General features: G+C 42.4%; 1 protein-coding gene across 1 annotated transcript in view; it reads left to right on the top strand.

The window, feature by feature from the left end:
• samd10b (sterile alpha motif domain containing 10b) overlaps positions 1 to 21,262 on the top strand; it is a 187,659-nt gene that overhangs the window by 54,379 nt on the left and 112,018 nt on the right. The gene's annotated exons all lie outside the window — the stretch shown is intronic.

Below are 21,262 nucleotides of genomic sequence, written 5' to 3'. Positions count from 1 at the left end.
GGTAAAAGAAACCAGATTTTTGGGAGTATTAATAGATGATAAAATTAACTGGACATCTCATATACAAAACATACAACATAAAGTGGCAAAAAACATTTAAATAATGAATAAAGCAAAATACATCCTTGGCCAAAAATCACTTCATATTCTCTACTGCTCACTAGTGTTACCATATCTGAGTTATTGTGCAGAAATATGGGAAAATAACTACAAATGTGCGCTACATTCGCTAACCGTGTTACAAAAAAGATCAATTAGAATAATACATAATGTTGGATGTAGAGAACATACAAACTCTTTATTTATTGAGTCAAAAATATTAAAGTTCGGTGATTTGGTAAAATTGCAAACAGCTAAAATGATGTACAAAGCAAACTATAACCTGCTACCAAATAATATACAGCAATTGTTCTCAACTAAAGAGGAGAAATATAACCTTAGAGGAAAATCTAATTTAAAACATTTGTATGCACGTACAACACTTAGAACCTTAAGCATATCAGTATGTGGAATTAAATTATTAAGTAATGAAGTTAAACATTGTACTGATATGATCCAGTTTAAGAGGTTGTTCAAATTAATAGTGCTTACAACGTTACTGGGGTTCAATCCCCACCTTCTACCATCCTAGTCACGTCCGTTGTGTCCTTGGGCAAGACACTTCACCCTTGCTCCTGATGACTGCTGGTTAGCGCCTTGCATGGCAGCTCCCGCCATCAGTGTGTGAATGTGTGTGTGAATGGGTGAATGTGGAAATACTGTCAAAGCGCTTTGAGTACCTTGAAGGTAGAAAAGCGCTATACAAGTATAACCCATTTATCATTTATTTACAAAGTACAAAGAAGAAGAATTATGAGAAATGCTTTCAACCTTATTGAAAATAAGATATTCTTCATCTCAGTATATTAATAATGACTGAATTAATTAATTACATATTACAAAACTGTTGTGTATACTAATTCACAGATGTTATTTTATTTTAAAAAGTTCAGTAAATGATTCTATATATTTGTAAACGCTCTGAAGTGGGAAAGGGGTAGGATTAAATAAGCTATGCTTCTTCCTACTCCTTTTCGGACATGATGTAAAGTGAAATTATATGAAACTGTGTGATGTATTATACTGTAAGTGTGTTCATGTCTGAAATAAACTAAAGAAAGAAAGATGCATGTTTTTTTTTTTAAATAAAGCAATGAGGAACGTTTTTTATGATGAGCTGTTTTCGAAACGTAGTATAGCCAATAGTACGTAAATAATAGACCATATACAGTATATTCATTCATACAATCCATTACTTAAAGGCCTACTGAAATAATTTTTTTTTATTTAAACGGGGATAGCAGATCCATTCTTTGTGTCATACTTGATCATTTTGCGATATTGCCATATTTTTGCTGAAAGGATTTAGTATAGAACAACGATGATAAAGTTCGCAACTTTTGGTCGCTGATAAAAAAAAGCCTTGCCTATAGCGGAAGTAGCATGACGTCACAGGAGGAAGAATTCCTCACAATTCCCCATTGTTTACAATGGAGCGAGAGAGATTCGGACCGAGAAAGCGACGATTACCCCATTAATTTGAGCGAGGATGAAAGATTCGTGGATGAGGAACGTTAGAGTGAAGAACTAGAGAGGCAGTGCAGGGTGTATCTTTTTTCGCTCTGACCGTAACTTAGGTACAAGGTCTCATTGGATTCCACACACTCTCCTTTTTCTATTGTGGATCACGGATTTGTATTTTAAACCACCTCGGATACTATATCCTCTTGAAAATGAGAGTCGAGAACGCGAAATGGACATTCACAGTGACTTTTATCTCCACGACAATACATCGGCGAAACACTTTAGCTACGGAGCTAACGTGATAGCATTGTGCTTAACTGCATATAGAAACAGACAAAATAAGCCCCTGACTGGAAGGATAGACAGAAGATCAACAATACTATTAAACCATGGACATGTAACTACACGGTTAATAATTCTCAGCTTGGGAAAGCTTAACAATGCTGTTGCTAACGACGCTGAAGCTAACTTAGCAACCGGACCTCACAGAGCTATGATAAAAACATTAGCGCTCCACCTACGCCAGCCAGCCCTCATCTGCTCATCAACACCCGTGCTCACCTGCGTTCCAGCGATCGACGGCGCGACGAAGGACTTCATCCGATCACAGATGTGGTTGGCGGCTAGCATCGGCTAGCATGTCTGCTATCCAAGTAAGTACTCCTTGTTGTGTTGCTACAGCCAGCCGCTAAATACACCGATCCCACCTACAACTTTCTTCTTTGCAATCTCCATTGTTCTTTTAACAAATTGCAAAAGATTCACCAACACAGATGTCCAGAATACTGTGGAATTGTTCGATGAAAACAGAGCAGTTTGTATGGTGACACATTGGGTACGAATACTTCCGTTGCCGTCGTGACGTCACGCGCATACGCATCATACATAGACGTTTCCACCTGGAAGTTTAGCGGGAAATTTAAAATTGCACTTTATAAGTTAACCCGGCCGTATTGCCATGTGTTGCAATGTTAAGATTTCATCATTGATATATAAACTATCAGACTGCGTGGTCGGTACTAGTGGGTTTCAGTAGGCCTTTAAATTTGTTTTCATGTTAAAAAAAAAGAAGGAAAACATTATTTCGAAGGTGTGGCGGCAGTAATCTTGCCGTGGAGTTGCGCCACTATCATTTGCATGTCGGGGAAATCCTGGAAATAACTGGTACTGTGTATTTCTAGGTCATCTTGGTCTTTTATAATCGTATGTTATTATCTTACAAAACAAAGTGTGACCCACAATATGCATATAATTTCAACATTTCATAACTGGATTTTTACTTGCCAATGGAGTGTAACAGCACCTAGAAATTGTTAGACAGGATTCAAAAGTAGATTTAATGGGGTTTTTTGGTTCCATATTTATTGGATTTAAGATTATTTTAGCACTATTTGAGAAGTCGACATGTGTCCAAATCCAATAATATGTATTCATTGTTTTTTTGATCAGTTTTATGTTAGGATGGGTGATATGGCCTAGAATGTATATCGCAATATGTATTGCAGCCTCCTGCTATAACAATATATATCACAATATGGCGGTTAATTTATATTTTTAGGTTTTTTTTGACACAAAATGTATTTACCTGAATTTTTTGCGTTTGAATTTTGTGAACTGAATTTTTTTACATGAAATTATGCTGACATTTTTATTGAAAACACATTTGTTAGCAAAATGTGGGTTTAAAAATTCAGTGAAAAAATTTTCTGTGTAAAAAATTCAGTTATAAAAATTCAGCGTTGGAAAAATTTTTTGCTGAAAAATTAATTGTTGAAAAATTTGCTGCTTCAAAAAGCAAGACTCACTTCCCGTATATTAAGACTGAAGCAATCGATCCTGTCTCAGAACCAGCCAACGGGGTGTGAAGTTTGAAGTCACGTGACATGGGTCTTGCAAAACAGCATACTAAAGGTAGTTAACTGGGCTTCCTGGATATAATACAACATAATTGACGTTTCAATGTATTTTCAAACTATAGAAATGGTTCCAAGGTGAGAATCTGCCCTTTTGAGTAACATACGAAGCTCTACTTCATGCAGACCGGGCCATGTTGGCAGGAGAGTCATATGATTCGTTGTGTTTGGTGGCCATGTTGGCAGGGGAGTCATGTGACGAGTTGTGTTTGATGGCCATGTTGGGAGAGGAATCACCTGACTAGTTGTGTTTAATGACCATGTTGGCAGGAGAGTCATATGATTTGTTGTGTTTGATGGCCATGTTGGGAGAGGGGTCACCTGACTTGTTGTGTTTAATGGCCATGTCGGCAGGAGAGTCATATGATTTGTTGTGTTTAATAGCCATGTCGGCAGAGGAGTCAGCTGACTAGTTGTGTTTAATGGCCATGTTGGCAGGAGAGAAACGTGTTTGGTGGCCATGTTGGCAGAAGAGTCAGCTGACTAGTTGTGTTTAAAGGCCATGTTGGCAGGAGAGAAACGTGACTCGTTGTGTTAGGTGGCCATGTTGGCAAGAGAGTCACATGACTAGTTGTGTTTGATGGCCATGTTGGCAGGGGAGTCACTTGACGAGTTGTGTTTGATGGCCATGTGGGCAGGGGAGTCACTTGACTAGTTAGTTGTGTTTGGTGGCCATGTTGGCAGGAGAAGCAGCAGTTAAAATGAATGTACCATGTAAGCTTCCAACATTCAGAGTTTACTACACATTTGACTCACACAAATATTGAAAGATACAACAAAAATCAACATTTATTATGCACCTACCATGGTTGTTAAATATATAGAGTCAGCGATAAGAATGTGAAACGTTTTCAGATTTTACAGTATTTGGAATTACCTCATTAGCTTTCTGTCGTCCTACAGGCTTTTTAGTGTATCAGATATTTCCCCTCCCCAAATGTTGAGACTGCTGACATCAGATGTGTAAGTGGGACAGTATTGACTGTCAAAGTTGCATCCGATCTGAGAGATGACATCAGATGTGTAAGTGGGACAGTCAGAGTTGTTAAGAATTAAAGGTTCATAGAAGATTCCATAGGAACAGCTTGGGGTCATTTTTGGCCCTAATTGTGGAAACGTAGGTCGAGATACAGGAACGGCAATTTCTTAATATTAAAAAAAAATTTAATAAAAATTAAAATGGCCTCATGCCACAAACATGTTTTAATGACGACTCCCTGTGACTTTTGTTTTAAAAATGTTGACTAATAACCACCCAATTTATTTCAAAACACAGAGATTTTAATTGAGGTAATTTTAGTGTTGATGTAGCATTCATCCTTGCGGCACTATCCTCAAGTCCGTGCTTTGTTTAAGATGCTATTTTAAGCTTGTTGTGCGCCGATGATGACAAAGTTTGTTTTATTAATCACATGCGTTAATGCGTTAACGTTGACAGCCCTAATAAATAACATATATTATTAATAATAATAATGATAATAATAATAATAATGGATTAGATTTATATAACGCTTTTCTAGACACTCAATGCGCTTCACAAAGAAGTGAGAACCCATTATTCATTCACACCTGGTGGTGGTAAGCTACTTTTGTAGCCACAGCTGCCCTGGGGTAGACTGACGGAAGCGTGGCTGCCAGTTTGCGCCTACGGCCCCTCCGACCACCACCTATCATTCATCATTCATTCACCGGTGTGAGCGGCACCGGGGGCAAGGGTGAAGTGTCCTGCCCAAGGACCAGGGGCGGATTAAGAAATTTTGGCCCCCTGGGCCTGACATGGTCTTGGCCCCTCAACCCCCCGCGCGTGTGGGCGCACACACACGCACGCACTATGCAAGAAATACTGTATACTGTGAACAGACATGCACACTGTACTGTACAGAAGAGTGCACATACTGCACACACACTATTAGGTATACCACACAGACACTGACAAGCACAGGTTTCACACAGACACAGGGGGAGGGGATAAATGGCCTAAAAATAAACATTTTTGAAAATGATTACGCCCACTTCAGTGATGGTGCATTGGGTCATTTGAGAGATATTATGTATTGGAAGTTGGTAGCTATCATGAAATAAACCCCCCAACCCACCCAAAAAACTAAATCGGACATGATTTTTGCCCCCTTTTCCTCCCTTCTATCATTAAAAATAAAATAATATCTTAGGAAAACACATTGGCATAACGGCAGCTGTGCAGCAAATTGAGGCTCAAAGTCTGTATCTATTTGTGGTTAAGCTTGAGGAGAAGGAGAAAGGTAAAATGATAACATGCATCGGAGAGCACCACAAAGAAAGGTGTAGGCCAGTTCATGGTACAAGGGCTGCATGCAGGTCAAGATAGCCCATTTCCAAGAATGCTATAGTGGCTGGACAGGCACTGGACATGTCCTGAACTCAGTGTCAGACGTGGCTGCCGAATACTTGGATGAAGTGAAGCAGCTGACAGATCTCATGCTGCCCCATCTGAAGACTGTCCTGGCCAGGCAGAGGATGGATGAGGAGACCTTCCCAATGGACCCTGTCAGTGAACAGGCTAGTAACATTGATGGCACCCCTGTGCACAACATTGGGATGGAGAGACAATGTGGCAAGGTGGACTACAAACTGAAGAAGTTGGGCACACTGAACGCAGTCAATAGGTCAATAATTTTACAGAAGAGCCAGGAGCTTCAGAGGTTTCAAGGCAGCAGCACAAGCAAAAAGGGAGGTTGAACTCAACTGGAGTAAATTCATGAAGGCAAAATTCGAGAGTAGGGCAGATGAGAAACAAGAGATGGCTCAAAGAAAGGAGAGTAAGAGACTAGACATGCTGGACACACTGAAATCTTTTGATGGCCCCTTCACGATAGTGGGGAAGTTGAAAAGTTCCTTGTGGATGAAAGTCTGCACAAGAATGCAAAGCTGCAGAGAATGAAGCTTGAGGTTCAGTTTGCCAGAGAAAGCACCAAGCTTCTGCCTAAAGTCAATCCTATCTTCACAATCCAGGTGACACTTCCCAGAAATGGCAAAAGTGCAATTCTCCAAGTCATAATGGATACTTAGAATTTTATGGTGGTGGTAAGTATTCATGAAAACAGGTAGCCTAACATTAGTGAATGGGTGAATTCTGGAAATAACCTAAAAATCTTACACAGTGCACCTTTAAGCAAGGGGTTTCTTTCGTGCTTTCAATTTTGCAAAATCATCCACCACCATTGAAGTCCAACTCTCTTGTCAGCTCACTCTCAATTGCCATTAGAGATAACGCATTTAATCTTTTCTGAGTCATTCTTGTGCGCAGCTCATTTTTTACTCTTGACAAAAGAGAGAATGAGCGTTCTCCCTCACAGTTACTGACCGGTAGAGTGAGAAAAATCTGTAGCGCAATGTATGTATTAGGAAACGTAGGCTGTAGTCCAAAATGTATTATTGTTTTGAGCAGTCCTGAAGGGGTCCTCTCCTCATCAGTGTTGTTGAGCTGTATAAAAGATTTGAACTGTATAAGCTCCTGTCCAAGACTTTCATTGAGGTCAGATGGGTATGATTCAGTGAGAATCTTGGCCTTGTGAAGGACTGAAGCATTGGACTCTGTATCCAAAGAGAAAAGGACACTGAACAAATTGTTCAGATGTTTGTAGGCCTCCAGACGGTGATTAAGGCTTGAACTCAGTTGATCAATAGAGGCAATAAATGTCTCTATTTGAAACAGTTGCCTTCCCTCAAGCACAACATCTGGGGATGCTGATTCATCAGCAAACTTTTTACGTTTCCTCGTCCGTTCAGCCCTGTAAGATGGGGTGCCACCCAACATGTTTAAGGCTTTCTGCTCAAAATGATCAAATAGATCTCTTTGGGAGAGAACAAAGGTGCGCAGAGATTCCAGCAATCTAACTGCTGTACCGAGGTCCATGTCTGCTTTTTGAAGTTGCAGACTTGTGGCCTGAAATCTGGACAGAACAGTGTCCCAAAAGCCTGCCATGAAGGCCATCTCAAGTGAATCCAGCTTCCGCACTAGACTGTCAGCTTCAGTTCGTGTGTCTCGTTTCTCTGTGTCATCAGTGGAAATAACCTGTAGTGCTGCTTTTATTTTACTGTAGTTCTGCCACAGTGCTTTGGTAGATTCTGCACGGCAACTCCAACGCGTGTTGGATAAAGCTTTAAGTGTGAGATCTATGTTGGAATTGCCAAATACCCTGTCCCATCGGTGTGTGGATGCAGTTGTGAAGTTGTAAATAGACTGAATCAAGTCAAAATACTTAGAGACTTCATTTCCACATCTGTCAATGCTGTTGACTCCCACCAAATTCAAAGAGTGAGCTGCACATGGAATATAGTGTATTAATGGGTTGCTTTTCTTTAAGTGAGCCTGCAACCCATTATACCTCCCTGACATGTTGCTGGCATTATCATAAGCCTGCCCCCTGCAATTTGACAGCTCTAACCCTAGATTTTCCAACACAGACATGACACAGTTAGCCAAACTTTCACCTGTATGGCTAGTAATGGGCTCAAAACCCACAAAGCGTTCAACAACACTGCCCTCTTTGCTAACAAAACGGAATATGAATGTCAATTGGTCCACATGAGATAAATCTGGGGTTGAATCCACAATGATAGAGTAGTATTTGCTTGCTTGCAGTTCATCTGCTATAGCCTGTTTGGTTTTTGCACCCATCAATTCAATGAATTCCTCACAAATGGTGGAGGACAGATATGAGGTATTACCTCGACCCATCTGCCCAAACTTTCTGATGTGATCCTTTAGAAAGGGATCAAATTCAGCCAGGACCTCCAGAATACCAAGGTAGTTCCCATTGAGAGGAGACCCTAACGATTCATTTTTACCCCTAAATGCAAGGCCCCTTTCTGCAAGGAATTTAATGACTGCAACAACTCTTTGTAACACCTGCCTCCAATAGCTGCTCTCTGCCTGAAACTGTTTGAACAGGTCTGCATCAACTGTGGCACCTTTGGCGCGGTTCAAGACTGCTTGCATGCAGGTTATGTGCTCAGCACTTCGCTCATGTTCACCAAATCTTTCTGAGTGTTTCCAATCACAATAGCCTGTCACAAAAGAATGCGTTTTTGGGGAAAACAGTTTGCATGCAAAGCAGTAAACATTACCAGTAGAGGGAGAGTACATCAGCCACTCTCTTTGTACTCGTTGTCCATTGGGCAAGTGTGAAGTAAAATGTTCATTGTTTAGGCATCGGGTTTTGCCTCCTAGCCCACTGTTCCTCACAGAAGCTGGATAATGGCTGTGACGGTTGTGAAATGATTTTGCACCTCTTTGAATAAGAACTTCCTTCATTGACTCAGTGAGGGTCTCAGCCCATTTAGCGGGATCACTAGGTAGAGTTGTCACTGTAGATGGTGTTGAAGAAAGATTCAGCTCATTTTCTATGCTGTCCAGAGGTGCAGTGACCTCACATTCATCCGAGCAACTGGCTACTGCTGAATTGGTTGAATCATAAGCATCAGAAGCATTTGGTTCAGTGTCTACACTTGTAGTGGTCTCAGGATCTTGGGAGCTACATGCTAGCTCAGGTGCATTGCTAACCTTAGCTGAATTTGCAGTAGCATTTATAGAATTGCTTTCAGCAGATGTCTTTGTACTGAAGAAGCTGGAGATATTTGGAACACTCTCAAGTAAAACTGATTCCTTTTTTTTCTTTTCTTGCTGAATTTTTTTTCTAGCTCCTCCACTTAAACGTTTATGATCCATATTTCCCTTCTTTCTTTGCACATTGGCTCTTTGCCTATCACAACAGATAAACCAACTATGTGTGTGTGTGTGTGTGTGTGTGTGTGTGTGTGTGTGTGAGTTTGTTTGTGTGTTTATGATCGGTGCTGCTTCCTTCAAGTGTGTGAGGTGATTTAGAAAACTAGCAACCCAGCATCAACACTCCAAAGCAGAGAATAACAGCTTACTAGCATAGACAATTGAGAGCAGAGAATCAAATGATTCGTCTGATAGACAGCAGGAGAGCAGAGTGGTCAGTGATGATCGAATCAAGAAAATGTCTAAATGGCAAGGGAACAGACTGATTTGTACTGAGGAGAAAGAGAGAGAGAGCCAATTACAGTGAAATATATTCCAAAAGAGCCAAGTGACTAGCTGAAGGCAGGGACAAATGCCTTGGAGTGACCAACAAGAGTGCAAAGTACCAAATGGCAAAATGTGGAAAGACCAACAGGCAGATCTGCTTTTACCTCTTATCTTCACAACCAAAAAGTTGCTAAATGATGTTTTCAGTCGCTAGCCAGGTATGGCCAAAAGACGCGAAATCTAGCGGCAAAGTCGGTCAATCACACTGACAGTGAAACAAATATTTTGAAAAGATAATAATTGTACACCTTTGTGCACTTTAGTCATCTATCTAAATATTTTCACAAAGGACACCAAGGCAGCTTGCTAGCTATGATGGGAGCAACAATGTCTGATAGACAGCAGGAGAGCAGAGTGGTCAGTGATGATCCAATCAAGAAAATGTCTAAATGGCAAGGGAACAGACTGATTTGTACTGAGGAGAAAGAGAGAGCCAAGTACAGTTAAATATATTCCAGAGCCAAGTGACTAACTGAAGGCAAAGACAACAGCCAGATACCTTAGCAGAGACCAACAAGAATTCAAAGTACCTAATAGCAAGATGGCGAGACCAACACAATAAATTGTATTAGGATTTAATTTATTAACGTTAATCTTAACAGCCAAAAAGTTGCTGAATAATGTTTGTAGTCGCTAGCCAGGTATGCCCAAAACAAGAGTCGCTAAACCTAGCAGCAAAGTTGCTTAATTGCAACACACTCTAGGATTCAGGGGAATTAAGGATAATAAAGATATTAATTGTACAACTTTTTGTACTTTTTTTCTAGTTTTTTGAGTCGCCAGCCATGTATGGCCAAAAGTCGCTAATTGAATGCCAACATTGCTTAATCGCCAACACACTGGGACTCACTGAAGGACTGACTGAATAAAAAAGATAATTAAGATAATTGTGTACTTTTCTCTTCTGATATTTTCTCTAAGGACCCCAAGCTATCTGCAAGCAGCAATAATGTCTGACAGACAGGAGAGCAGAGTGGTCAGTGATGAATGGCAAGGGAACAGGCTGATTTGTACTGAGGAGAAAGAGAGAGAGAGAGCCAATTACAGTGAAATATATTCCAAAAGAGCCAAGTGACTAGCTGAAGGCAGGGACAAATGCCTTGGAGTGACCAAGAAGAGTGCAAAGTACCAAATGGCAAAATGTGGGAAGACCAACAGGAAGATCTGCTTTTACCACTTATCTTCACAACCAAAAAGTCGCTAAATGATGTTTTTAGTCGCTAGCCAGGTATGGCCAAAAGACGCGAAATCTAGCGGCAAAGTCGGTCAATCACACAGTGAAACAAATAATTTTAAAAAGATAGTAATCGTACAATGTCTTGTACTTTTGTCTTCTTTCTTAATATTTCTCAAAGGACACCAAAATGTCGCTATCTGCAGGCAGCTTGCTAGCTATGATGGCAGCAACAATGTACCTTAGAGTGACTGACCAACAAGAGCTCAAAGTACCTAATGGCAAAATGTGGATAGACAGACACAATAAATTGCATTAAGATGAAGAGAACTGTTGCTATTATTAATCTTAACATCAACCAGAAAGTCGCTAAATGTCACCAGCCAGGTATGGCCAAAAGTCGCTTAATTGGCCACACACAGTAACAGAGAAACTAACAAAAAAAAGATCATAAAGATAATAGTTGTACAACTGTGTGTACTTTTGTCTTCTTTCTAAATATTTTCCCAAAGGACACCAAAATGTTGCTATCTGCAGGCGGGAGCGTGCCTATGTTCCCCGGGTCCTATGTTCCCCGGGTCCTATGTTCCCCGGTTGTTCCTGGGTCTTTGTATGCGACCGGGGAACTTAGGACCCTTTTTCTAAAAAAGGGTCCTATGTTCCCTGCATTGTATCTGGCGAAATTGCGAAATTGTGCCCTGACCAAAACCATCCCTAAACCTAACCTGTCACAGGGCGTTGTGGAGCACTTTTTTTTGGTGAAATTGTGCCCTGACCAAAACTATCCCTAAACCTAACCTGTCACAGGGCGTTGTGGAGCACTTTTTTGGCGAAATTGTGCCCTGACCAAAACCATCCCTAAACCTAACCTGTCACAGGGCGTGCGGCAGCAGATAGAGCAACTCAAACGCGAACTTCCTTCCTTCGACAACTTAAACGCGTCTCTGTCATGCGTGTCTGCGTGCGTCTTACTTAGTCGCGCATTGGAAGCAGCGGGGAACATAGAACCCTTTTCTGGAAAAAGTGTTGTACGTTCCCCGCAGCGGGGAACATAGAACCCTTTTTTTTAAAAAGGGTCCTTAGTTCCCCGGTAGAGGGGAACATAGGACCCGGGTAACATAGGGACGGGGAACATAGGGATGACCCGCTGCAGGCAGCTTGCTAGCTATGATGGCAGCAACGATGTCTGCCAGACAGGAGAGAGTGGTCAGTGACGATCGAATCGAGAAAATGACAAAATGGGTCAAAGACCAAAAAGTTATTAACTGACAGCAGTGACAAATGTCAGACTGTAAACTTTCTCGAAAGAAAAGGACAAAATGGGAAGATGCTGATAATAACAGCAAAATGGAAAATATAAGAATTTCCAAGTAATGCTCAACTCAAGTGTGTGTGTGTGTGTGTGTGTGCGCGCGTTAAACTTCTTGTTGAATGATTTCAAATTATCTCTGAGTCTGAACTGAGGGAAAGGAAACCAAATTTTGAGCAGTCTCTCACGAGTTCAAAATACCAAATGAGGAGATTCTAAAAGAACAGACCGGTTTATGAAAGACTTGATGGGGGAGGGGCACAGCTAAGAATACTTGAGTGAGATTCTGTGATCCAAATTCGAGATAGAGCTTTTTGATAATGATAATTTGTCAGAGTAAGGTTGTGTAATCAAAATTTGAGAATGAGCTTTGTCAATCAATCAAGAATATTTGCATTAAGTTCTGTGATCAAAATTCAGAAACAACCTTTAATAATTGATAAAGAATATGTGAGTGAGGTTGTGTGATCCATCCAATTTGAGAATTAGCTTTGATAATAATGATTGAGAGCCTCTGGCCCTCTGTGGATCATGGCCGCGGGGCCAATTTTGCCTGGCCCCTTGGGGCCTCTGTGGGTCGTGGCCGCGGGGCCAAGTTGGCCTGGCCCCTTGGGGCCTCTGACCCTCTATGGATCGGGGCCAAGTTGGCCTGACCCCTCGGGGCCTCTGGCCCTCTATGGATCATGGCCGCGGGGCCAAGTTGGCCTGACCCCTTAGGACCTCAGGCCCTCTGTGGGTCGCGGCCGCGGGGCCAAGTTGACCTGGCCCCTTGGGGCCTCTTACCCTCTATGGATCGTGGCCGCGGGGCCAAGTTGACCTGGCCCCTTGGGGCCTCTGGCCTTCTGTGGCTCGCGGCCGCGGGGCCAAGTTGGCCTGGCCCTTTGGGGCCTCTGGCCTTCTGTGGGTCGTGGCCGCGGGGCCAAGTTGGCCTGGCCCCTTGGGGCCTCTGACCGTCTATGGATCGTGGCCGCGGGGCCAAGTTGACCTGGCCCCCTGGGGCCTCTGACCCTCTATGGATCGTGGCCGCGGGGCCAAGTTGGCCTGGCCCCTTGGGGCCTCTGACCGTCTATGGATCATGGCCGCGGGGCCATGTTGGCCTGGCCCCTTGGGGCCTCTGGCCCTCTGTGGGTCGCGGCCGCGGGGCCAAGTTGACCTGGCCCCTTGGGGCCTCTTACCCTCTATGGATCATGGCCGCGGGGCCAAGTTGGCCTGGCCCCTTGGGGCTTAAGATTATTATTTTTGCAAAAGTAGTTTTGCTTGGGTCGCGGCCGCGGGGCCAAGTTGGCCTGGCCCCTTGGGGCCTCTGGCCCCCTGGGCCTGGGCCCGGTAGGCCCGGTCATTAATCCACCTATGCCAAGGACACAACGGCAGCGATTTACATGGTAAGAGGCGGGGAGCGAACCTGCAACCCTCAGGTTTCTGGCACGGCCGCTCAACCCACTACGCCATGCCACCCCTAATATAACATACAATAAACAATATAATTAAAACATGCGGAGTGGGTTCCACTCATGCAGGAACAGCATCCTCTTTTCCGGCAAGACATTATATAAGATGTTGTGTCTGTTGAAATAAATGTTGTCTGTTCATCCAGAAGAACATTTCAGGGTCGGGGGTCAATGAAATTTCCTGGCTCACAAGTTTTGTTCTAATCAATTCAGTGGTGTGTGATGTGGCTGAGGTCGGGGCTATTAAAGGGCAACGATGTTTGTACATTTAAAACACTTCTTTGTGGTCGAGGGAACATGTATTGTATTCTTGGCACAATTGTATTGTATATACTCTGGTGTAAATTCTGTGTAAATTTTGCTCCACAGTCACATTTTTGACCCGTTTTTCAGTAAGCCCACAAATTCGATTGCAAATTAATCCTTCTTTTCTTTTCTTTTTTTCTTTATTAACGACACGGTCAGAAATGAAATTCATGCACATTATGCAGATTCAGTATATATATTTACCTATCACAACATTGGGTACATATAGATTAGATAATAACTATATATATATATATATATATATATATATATATATATATATATATATATATATATATATATATATATATATATATATATATATATATATATATATATATAAGTGCAAAAACAATAATGTTCGTGTTGGAGGAGTTGTGAATGACTGCAGGGCCACAACATTAGGTACACCTGCTGACTGCAGCACGGATTTCATATTTCATTCATTCACAACTCCTCCAACATGAACATTATTGTTTTTGCACTTTTTGGCTTCTTATTAAATAACTTTTTTAAATAGATTCAATCTTGCATGTGGAAAGTTTAAGTGTGGGCTTTAGTTGATACAACACTCCCGTCAGGGGGTGCATTCTACGGCGGGGGTGCATTAATCCAGCACAACAGCGGCGCATGGACTTCATTTATAAATAAAGGTAAGACCATTGTAGCGGCGAACAGCTGTCTCGTCAGCTGATGCGCGAGCTCGCAACCGTGGCTGCTTAGCAACCAGCCAAACCCCACTTAATAACATATTTTATCTTAGAGCACATCCGCATCCATATTCACCTAGGCAACCCCAGGAAATGTATATAATTCTGCATTATTTTGGCAAGTCGGCTTATATGATCAGAGCCGATCAGTTTACGTTCACGCGCAGGTATAACGCGGCGCGCTCCCGTCTCATCTGCTGGTGCGCGAGCCTGGTATTTAGACAGCTGTGTCAAATCAAGGAGTAGAAAAGACGCCAGCGCAGAGTGGAGAAAGGTTTAGTTCATTACAGATAACCCAGAGTTGTGCCAAAAGTGTACCAAAACCAAAAGCTGAACGGACAGCCGGTTTTTCACCTACTAAAGGCTACTAAAGACAGCTAATGACAGCTAAAGAAACTAAAGTCTACTAAAGTCTACTAACACTGCTAAAGACTGCTAAAAAGACTAAAGAAGAAAAAGAAGCTGTTTCTTCTTTGGAAAAACTGTTGCAAACTAAAGGAAAATAAAAGGAAAAAAAGTAACTACTGTCTGGTCTTTTGAGTGAAATCCAGAAGCCATATTCAGCATTGGTACATCCCTTCAAGTGTGGGATAAGCACATGTTTTTTTTTAATTAAATGTGCTTTTTTGTGTGCTACAGTTTGTATGTGTAAAGTTAAAGTTAAGTTAAAGTACCAATAATTGTCACACACACACTAGGTGTGGTGAAATTATATATATATATATATATATATATATATATATATATATATATATATATATATATATATATATATATATATATATGTATGTGTGGGAAAAATCACAAGACTATTTCATCTCTACAGGCCTGTTTCATGAGGGGTTTCCCTCAATCATCAGGAGATTTTAATGGAAGCATTCACATACCATGGTTTATATAGGGCACAGAACGGGTAGGTACAGGCAGGCGTAGGGGCGTGGTGATTGGCTCATGTGTTACCTAAGAGGTGTTTCCTTCTGTGACAGCATGCTCATACAATTTCGCTGCGCTTGTTGAGGGATGACAGGTCTGGACGGTATATAATAAACAGTTTCTCTTTTAAGCATAGGTTGCATCTTTTATTACCACTGTTGTAAGGTGTGCTGGATGCCAGAATTGGCATCCAGCACACCTTACAACAGTCAAGCATTGTGGTGATAGTATTATGCTCTGCGCCTGTTTTGCTGCCAATGGAACTAATGCTTTACAGAGAGTAAATGGGACAATGAAAAAGGAGGATTACCTCTAAATTCCTCAGGACAACCTAAAATCATCAGCCCGGAGGTTGGGTGTTCCAGCAGGACAATGATCCCAAACACACATCAAAAGTGGTAAAGGAATGGCTAAATCAGGCTAGAATTAAGGTTTTAGAATGGCCTTCCCAAAGTCCTGACTTAAACGTGTGGACAATGCTGAAGGAAGAAGTCCATGTCAGAAAACCAACAAATCTAGCTCAACTGCACCAATTTTGTCAAGAGGAGTGGTCAACAATTCAACCAGAAGCTTGTCAGAAGCTTGTGGATGGCTACCAAAAGCACCTTATTGCAGTGAAACTTACCAAAGGACATGTAACCAAATATTAACATTGCTGTATGTATACTTTTGACCCAGCAGATTTGGTCACATTTTCAGTAGACCCATAATAAATTCATAAAAGAACCAAACTTCCATCCATCCATTTTTCTACCGCTTATTCCCTTAGGGGTCGCGGGGGGCGCTGGAGCCTATCTTAGCTACGATTGGGCGGAAGGCGGGGTACACCCTGGACAAGTCGCCACCTCATCGCAGGGCAGAACCAAACTTGATGGATGTTTTTTGTGACAAATAAGTATGTGCTCCAATCACTCTATCACAAAAAAACAAGAGTTGTAGAAATTATTGGAAACTCAAGACAGCCATGACATTATGTTCTTTACAAGTGTATGTAAACATTTGACCACGACTGTATGTACTTTTGTATTTGACTGCACTGACTGGGATGTGTTCAAGCATCTCTCTAATGACTTGGATGAACTTATTGATGTCATTTTTTTATTTTCTACCTTTTGCAGAGATATGATTATTCCTAATAAAAGGGCTAAAATCTACCCCAATGACTAGCCATGGGTCACTAAGGAACATTGCTTTTCTATTAGGTTATGTGTCAGATTTTCAGTTGGCCTCCAAGGAGCTGAAAATTGAAATCTAGAAAGAGCTATAAATCCTAAAAGGAAGACAAGATGGCTACTGACAACCTTGGGTCATCTTGGTCCAGCATGAAAACTTAAGCCGGCGCCAAAAACCTAAACTCTAGTGCACACGCCATTTTACGTATTTTAAATTCTCTGACTCTGATCTTGCTAATGCCCTGAATTGTTTTTATAACCGTTTTGATACTCTTGATTTTAGTAAAGAAATACAAGAACTCAGTCTCAAACTTCACAGTAATCAACACCTTCCCATTATTCAAAAAGATGATGAGATAACCTCACACACAAAAGTAAACAAGAGTCCTGGACCAGACTATATTTGTGGTCGGCTACTTAAGGTCTGTGCAAAAGATATAAGCTTTGTTTTTATGGTTATTTTTAACCAATCCTTAGAAACACAGCATGTTCCCCAAGTCTAAAAAGACGCTATAATTGTCCTGGTCCCTAAATCCAGTCGTCCTCACATTTTAAATGATTTCAGATCTATAACCCTGACCTTTCTGCCAATTTTAGACTTTTTAACAAAACAGAACACAATGAGTCAGAGTGAATGGGTTTTTATCAAACACAGTGTGCTCCTCGATTGGCTCCCCACAAGGATGTGTGCTCTCTCCAATGCTTTTTATTGTCTGCAGTTTCTTCACAAATATGTGTCAGAGCACTTTAAAAAATCGGACTATTAGTATGCAGAAGGCAGGCAGGAATTACGTATGCGGGCAATATTATTAAGGGACAAACCGCCAAATGTGTACAATATCATAAATATCTTGGGACCATTATTGACAATACTTTGAATTTTAAGGATAACTGTGATGCTGTATGCAAAAGGGGTCACCAGCGTCTTCACTGTCTAAGGAAACTGTCTTTCTTTCATGTTGATAAAACCATGATGATTTTGTTTTATCATGCTTTTATTGATCGGTTTTATCTTTTTGTCTGGTGTTATGGTTTGGAGGTCTGCTTCTGAAGAACAAAAAACGATTATGTCAAATAATCAAGTGGTCAAGTCGACTTACTATAAGAGCCCCAGCTGAGTTTGGAGTCCCTGTACATCAGGCAGGTACAGCAGATTGCCAATTCAATTACAGCAGAAATCTCTCAACGTGTGTATGGTGAGTTCCATGTCCTCCCGTCTGGTCGAAGGCTTAGGGTCCCAAGATGCAGAACATCTCGGTAAAGGAACAGCTTTGTTCAAGCTGCAGCTATTCTTTTAACCAAATTATAGTTATATTGCACATATTTATTTTTAATTTGTTTTCATCTATTTATTAATTCATGGAAGTTTTTTCTCACTGTCTTTTATTAACTTCTAATCTGAGTCTTTATTGTTCATATGACTTTTTCTTTCCTTATTTTCCTGGCCCTGGTCCCAGGCAGCCTGTTAAGTACATTGTCATGTTGTCATTTGTTATGTGTTATTACTTTTATTACAATATATATGCAGATGCCATCCTCCTTTATTTTCCACTGCAGAACAAATTAGGGTTGGGGGATATGGCCTTTTATTAATATCTTGATATTTTTAGGCCATGTCACGATACACGATATATATCTCTATATTTTGCCTTAGCCTTGAATGAACACTTGATGCATATAATCACAGCAGTATGATGATTCTATGTGTCTACATTAAAACATTATTGTTCATACTGCATTAATATATGCTCATTTTAAACTTTCATGCAGAGAGGGAAATCACAACTAAGTCAATTTACCAAAACTGTATTTATTAAACAGTTATTAAGCAGTGGCACAAACATTCATGTAAATTCCAAAACAGAAAGTGCAAGATTGTCAGAGACATTTTAAAACAAGCTATTAGTGCACTTTTGTGCAAGATGTCACTAAGTTGACATATCAAAACAACACTAAATTAAAGTGCACTTTTTGTACAGAATGCCACTACAATAGTTTAAAACATATAAAGTGCTCTTTTGTGCATGATGTCACACAAGATATTTAAATAACTGTCAAATAAAAATTAGCTGCATAATAGGAAATCAAATAGTGTATGTCCTTCGCTATGTGGTAGGTTCCTGCGGACGTTATCTCCTTCTGTTGTTGACTATTTTTTTCGTACGGTGTTGATGTGGAAATGGTTGCTTGGGCATTTTGTTAGTGTGGCACCGGCCGAGATGTTGACATGCAGAGTTTCAAGCACTCTTCATTCTCTAGCGGGTGACTTTTCAAATGGTGCTACACATTAGCAGTGGTGCTACTTTTTGTAGCAAAGCTTTTGCCGCATACTTGTAAAACATCTTCCCACTTGAAGCCAAACCACCACCAGACGATGGACCCCGTGCTGTTTTTCTTGGGAATTAATTCTTCCTTCATTTGTTAACAGATTCGCACCTTCTTTCTCTCGTATTACCACTCGCACCACTCCGTTAGCACCGCTGCTAACGTTATCCATGCCGCTACCTCTCTGCTCGGCGAGGGCGTGTGACGTTGCACGCGCGTCAGTATGTGACGTATGTAAGAAGGTGCGCTTGTTTTATGTCTCTGTGAGAAGCAGAGACAAAGAGTGAGAAACGCCTGTAGTGTAATGCCCGCAGCTAAAAGCAACTGCGTGAGGACGTATACTCGAATATCACGATATAGTCATTTTCTATATTGCACAGAGACAAACCCGCGATATATCGAGTATATTCGATATATCGCCCAGCCCTAGAACAAATCTACCTTCGGGTACAAATAAAGTCACCTTAAACCTTTAACCTTGAACTTTTCCTACAAAGTTGGAAGCATAGAATTGTCCCAAAATGTATACAATTTAAGATTTACATGGAATTAGGTGATCTAGCTGTACCACTGATGGACTAATTGATTGATTAAGAAGTGTGTCTAACTTAAACCTTTAACATTGAACTTTTCCTACGAAGTTGGAAGCGTAGAATTGTCCCAAAATGTATACAATTTAAGATTTACATGGAATTAGGTGATCTAGCTGTACCACTGATGGACTAACTCCACCCCCTCCGGAAGACTCCACCCCCTCCGGATGACCAGGTGCTGTCCCTGTCTTCGGCCAGCGTGAGGCGTTCCCTCTCCAGAGTCAACGCACGCAAAGCTGGAGGCCCGGACAACATACCTGGTCGTGTGCTGAGAGACTGTGCAGCGGAGCTCACAGATGTCTTCACGGACATCTTCAACACCTCCCTGAGCCAAGCTGCTGTTCCCACGTGCCTCAAAGCCTCCACCATCATCCCGGTTCCCAAGAAGGCTTCCCCATCCAGCTACAACGATTACCGTCCCGTTGCACTGACGCCCATCATCACGAAGTGCTTCGAACGGCTAGTCTTGCAGCACATCAAGTCCATCCTCCCCCCCACCCTGGACCCCTACCAGTTTGCATATCGGGCCAACAGATCGACCGATGATGCAATCTCCACAGCCCTCCACTCAGCTCTCACCCACCTGGACACTAAAGACTCCTACGCCAGGATGCTGTTCATAGACTTCAGTTCAGCATTTAACACCATCATCCCACAGCAGCTGATTCACAAACTGGACCGGCTGGGGCTGAACACGTCGCTGTGCAACTGGCTGCTGGACTTCCTGACTGGGAGACCACAGGCAGTCCGGGTCGGCAGGTACACATCCAGCACCATCATCATGAACACAGGGGCCCCTCAAGGATGTGTGCTGAGCCCCCTTCTCTTCACCCTGCTGACCCACGACTGCACGCCGAAGCACAGCACCAACCTCTTCGTCAAGTTTGCGGACGACACAACTGTGGTAGGTCTCATCCACAATAACGATGAGACCAGCTACAGAGACGAGGTGAGCCAACTGGCCACATGGTGCGGTGACAACAATCTCTCTCTCAATGTAGAGAAAACAAGGGAGATTGTTGTGGACTTCAGGAGAGCGCACACCCAGCACCCTCCTCTGACCATCAACGGTGTGGTGGTGGAGAGAGTGAGCAGCACCAAATTCCTGGGTGTGCACATCACAGATGACCTCTCCTGGAAGACCAACACTGCATCACTGGCCAAGAGGGCTCAACAGCGCCTCTACTTCCTCCGCAAACTGCGAAGAGCAAAAGCCTCAGCCTCCATCATGCTCTCCTTCTACCGGGGCGTCATCGAGAGCATCCTGACCAGCTGCATAACTGTGTGGTACGGAGGCTGCACGGCGTCCTGCCGCAAGACGCTGCAGCGCACAGTTAGGGCAGCTGAGAAGATCGTCGGTGCCCCCCTCCCCTCCCTCCAGGACATTTACAACACACGCCTGTCACGCAAAGCACTCCGCGTGGCAGGCGACATCACACACCCCTCACACGGCTTCTTCAGACTGCTGCCATCCGGCAGACGACTGAGAAGCCTCCGAGCTCGAAGCTGTAGGCTGAGAGACAGCTTCATCCATCAGGCTGTCAGGAAGCTGAACTCTCTCCCGGCCCCCCCCCCCCTTCTCACTCTGCCCTGCAATCTGATCTGAACTGAACTGTGAACTGAGACACTACACCCCACCCCCCCCCCACTCACCCACACACACACACACACACACACACACACACACACACACACACGCACACCATCTATCACTTAGCCACT

Source organism: Entelurus aequoreus, linkage group LG07 (genome assembly GCF_033978785.1).
Source record: "Entelurus aequoreus isolate RoL-2023_Sb linkage group LG07, RoL_Eaeq_v1.1, whole genome shotgun sequence".
NCBI lineage: Eukaryota > Metazoa > Chordata > Actinopteri > Syngnathiformes > Syngnathidae > Entelurus > Entelurus aequoreus.
The sequence above is the reverse complement of the archived record's forward strand: the minus strand, read 5'-3'. Positions and strand labels throughout refer to the sequence as shown.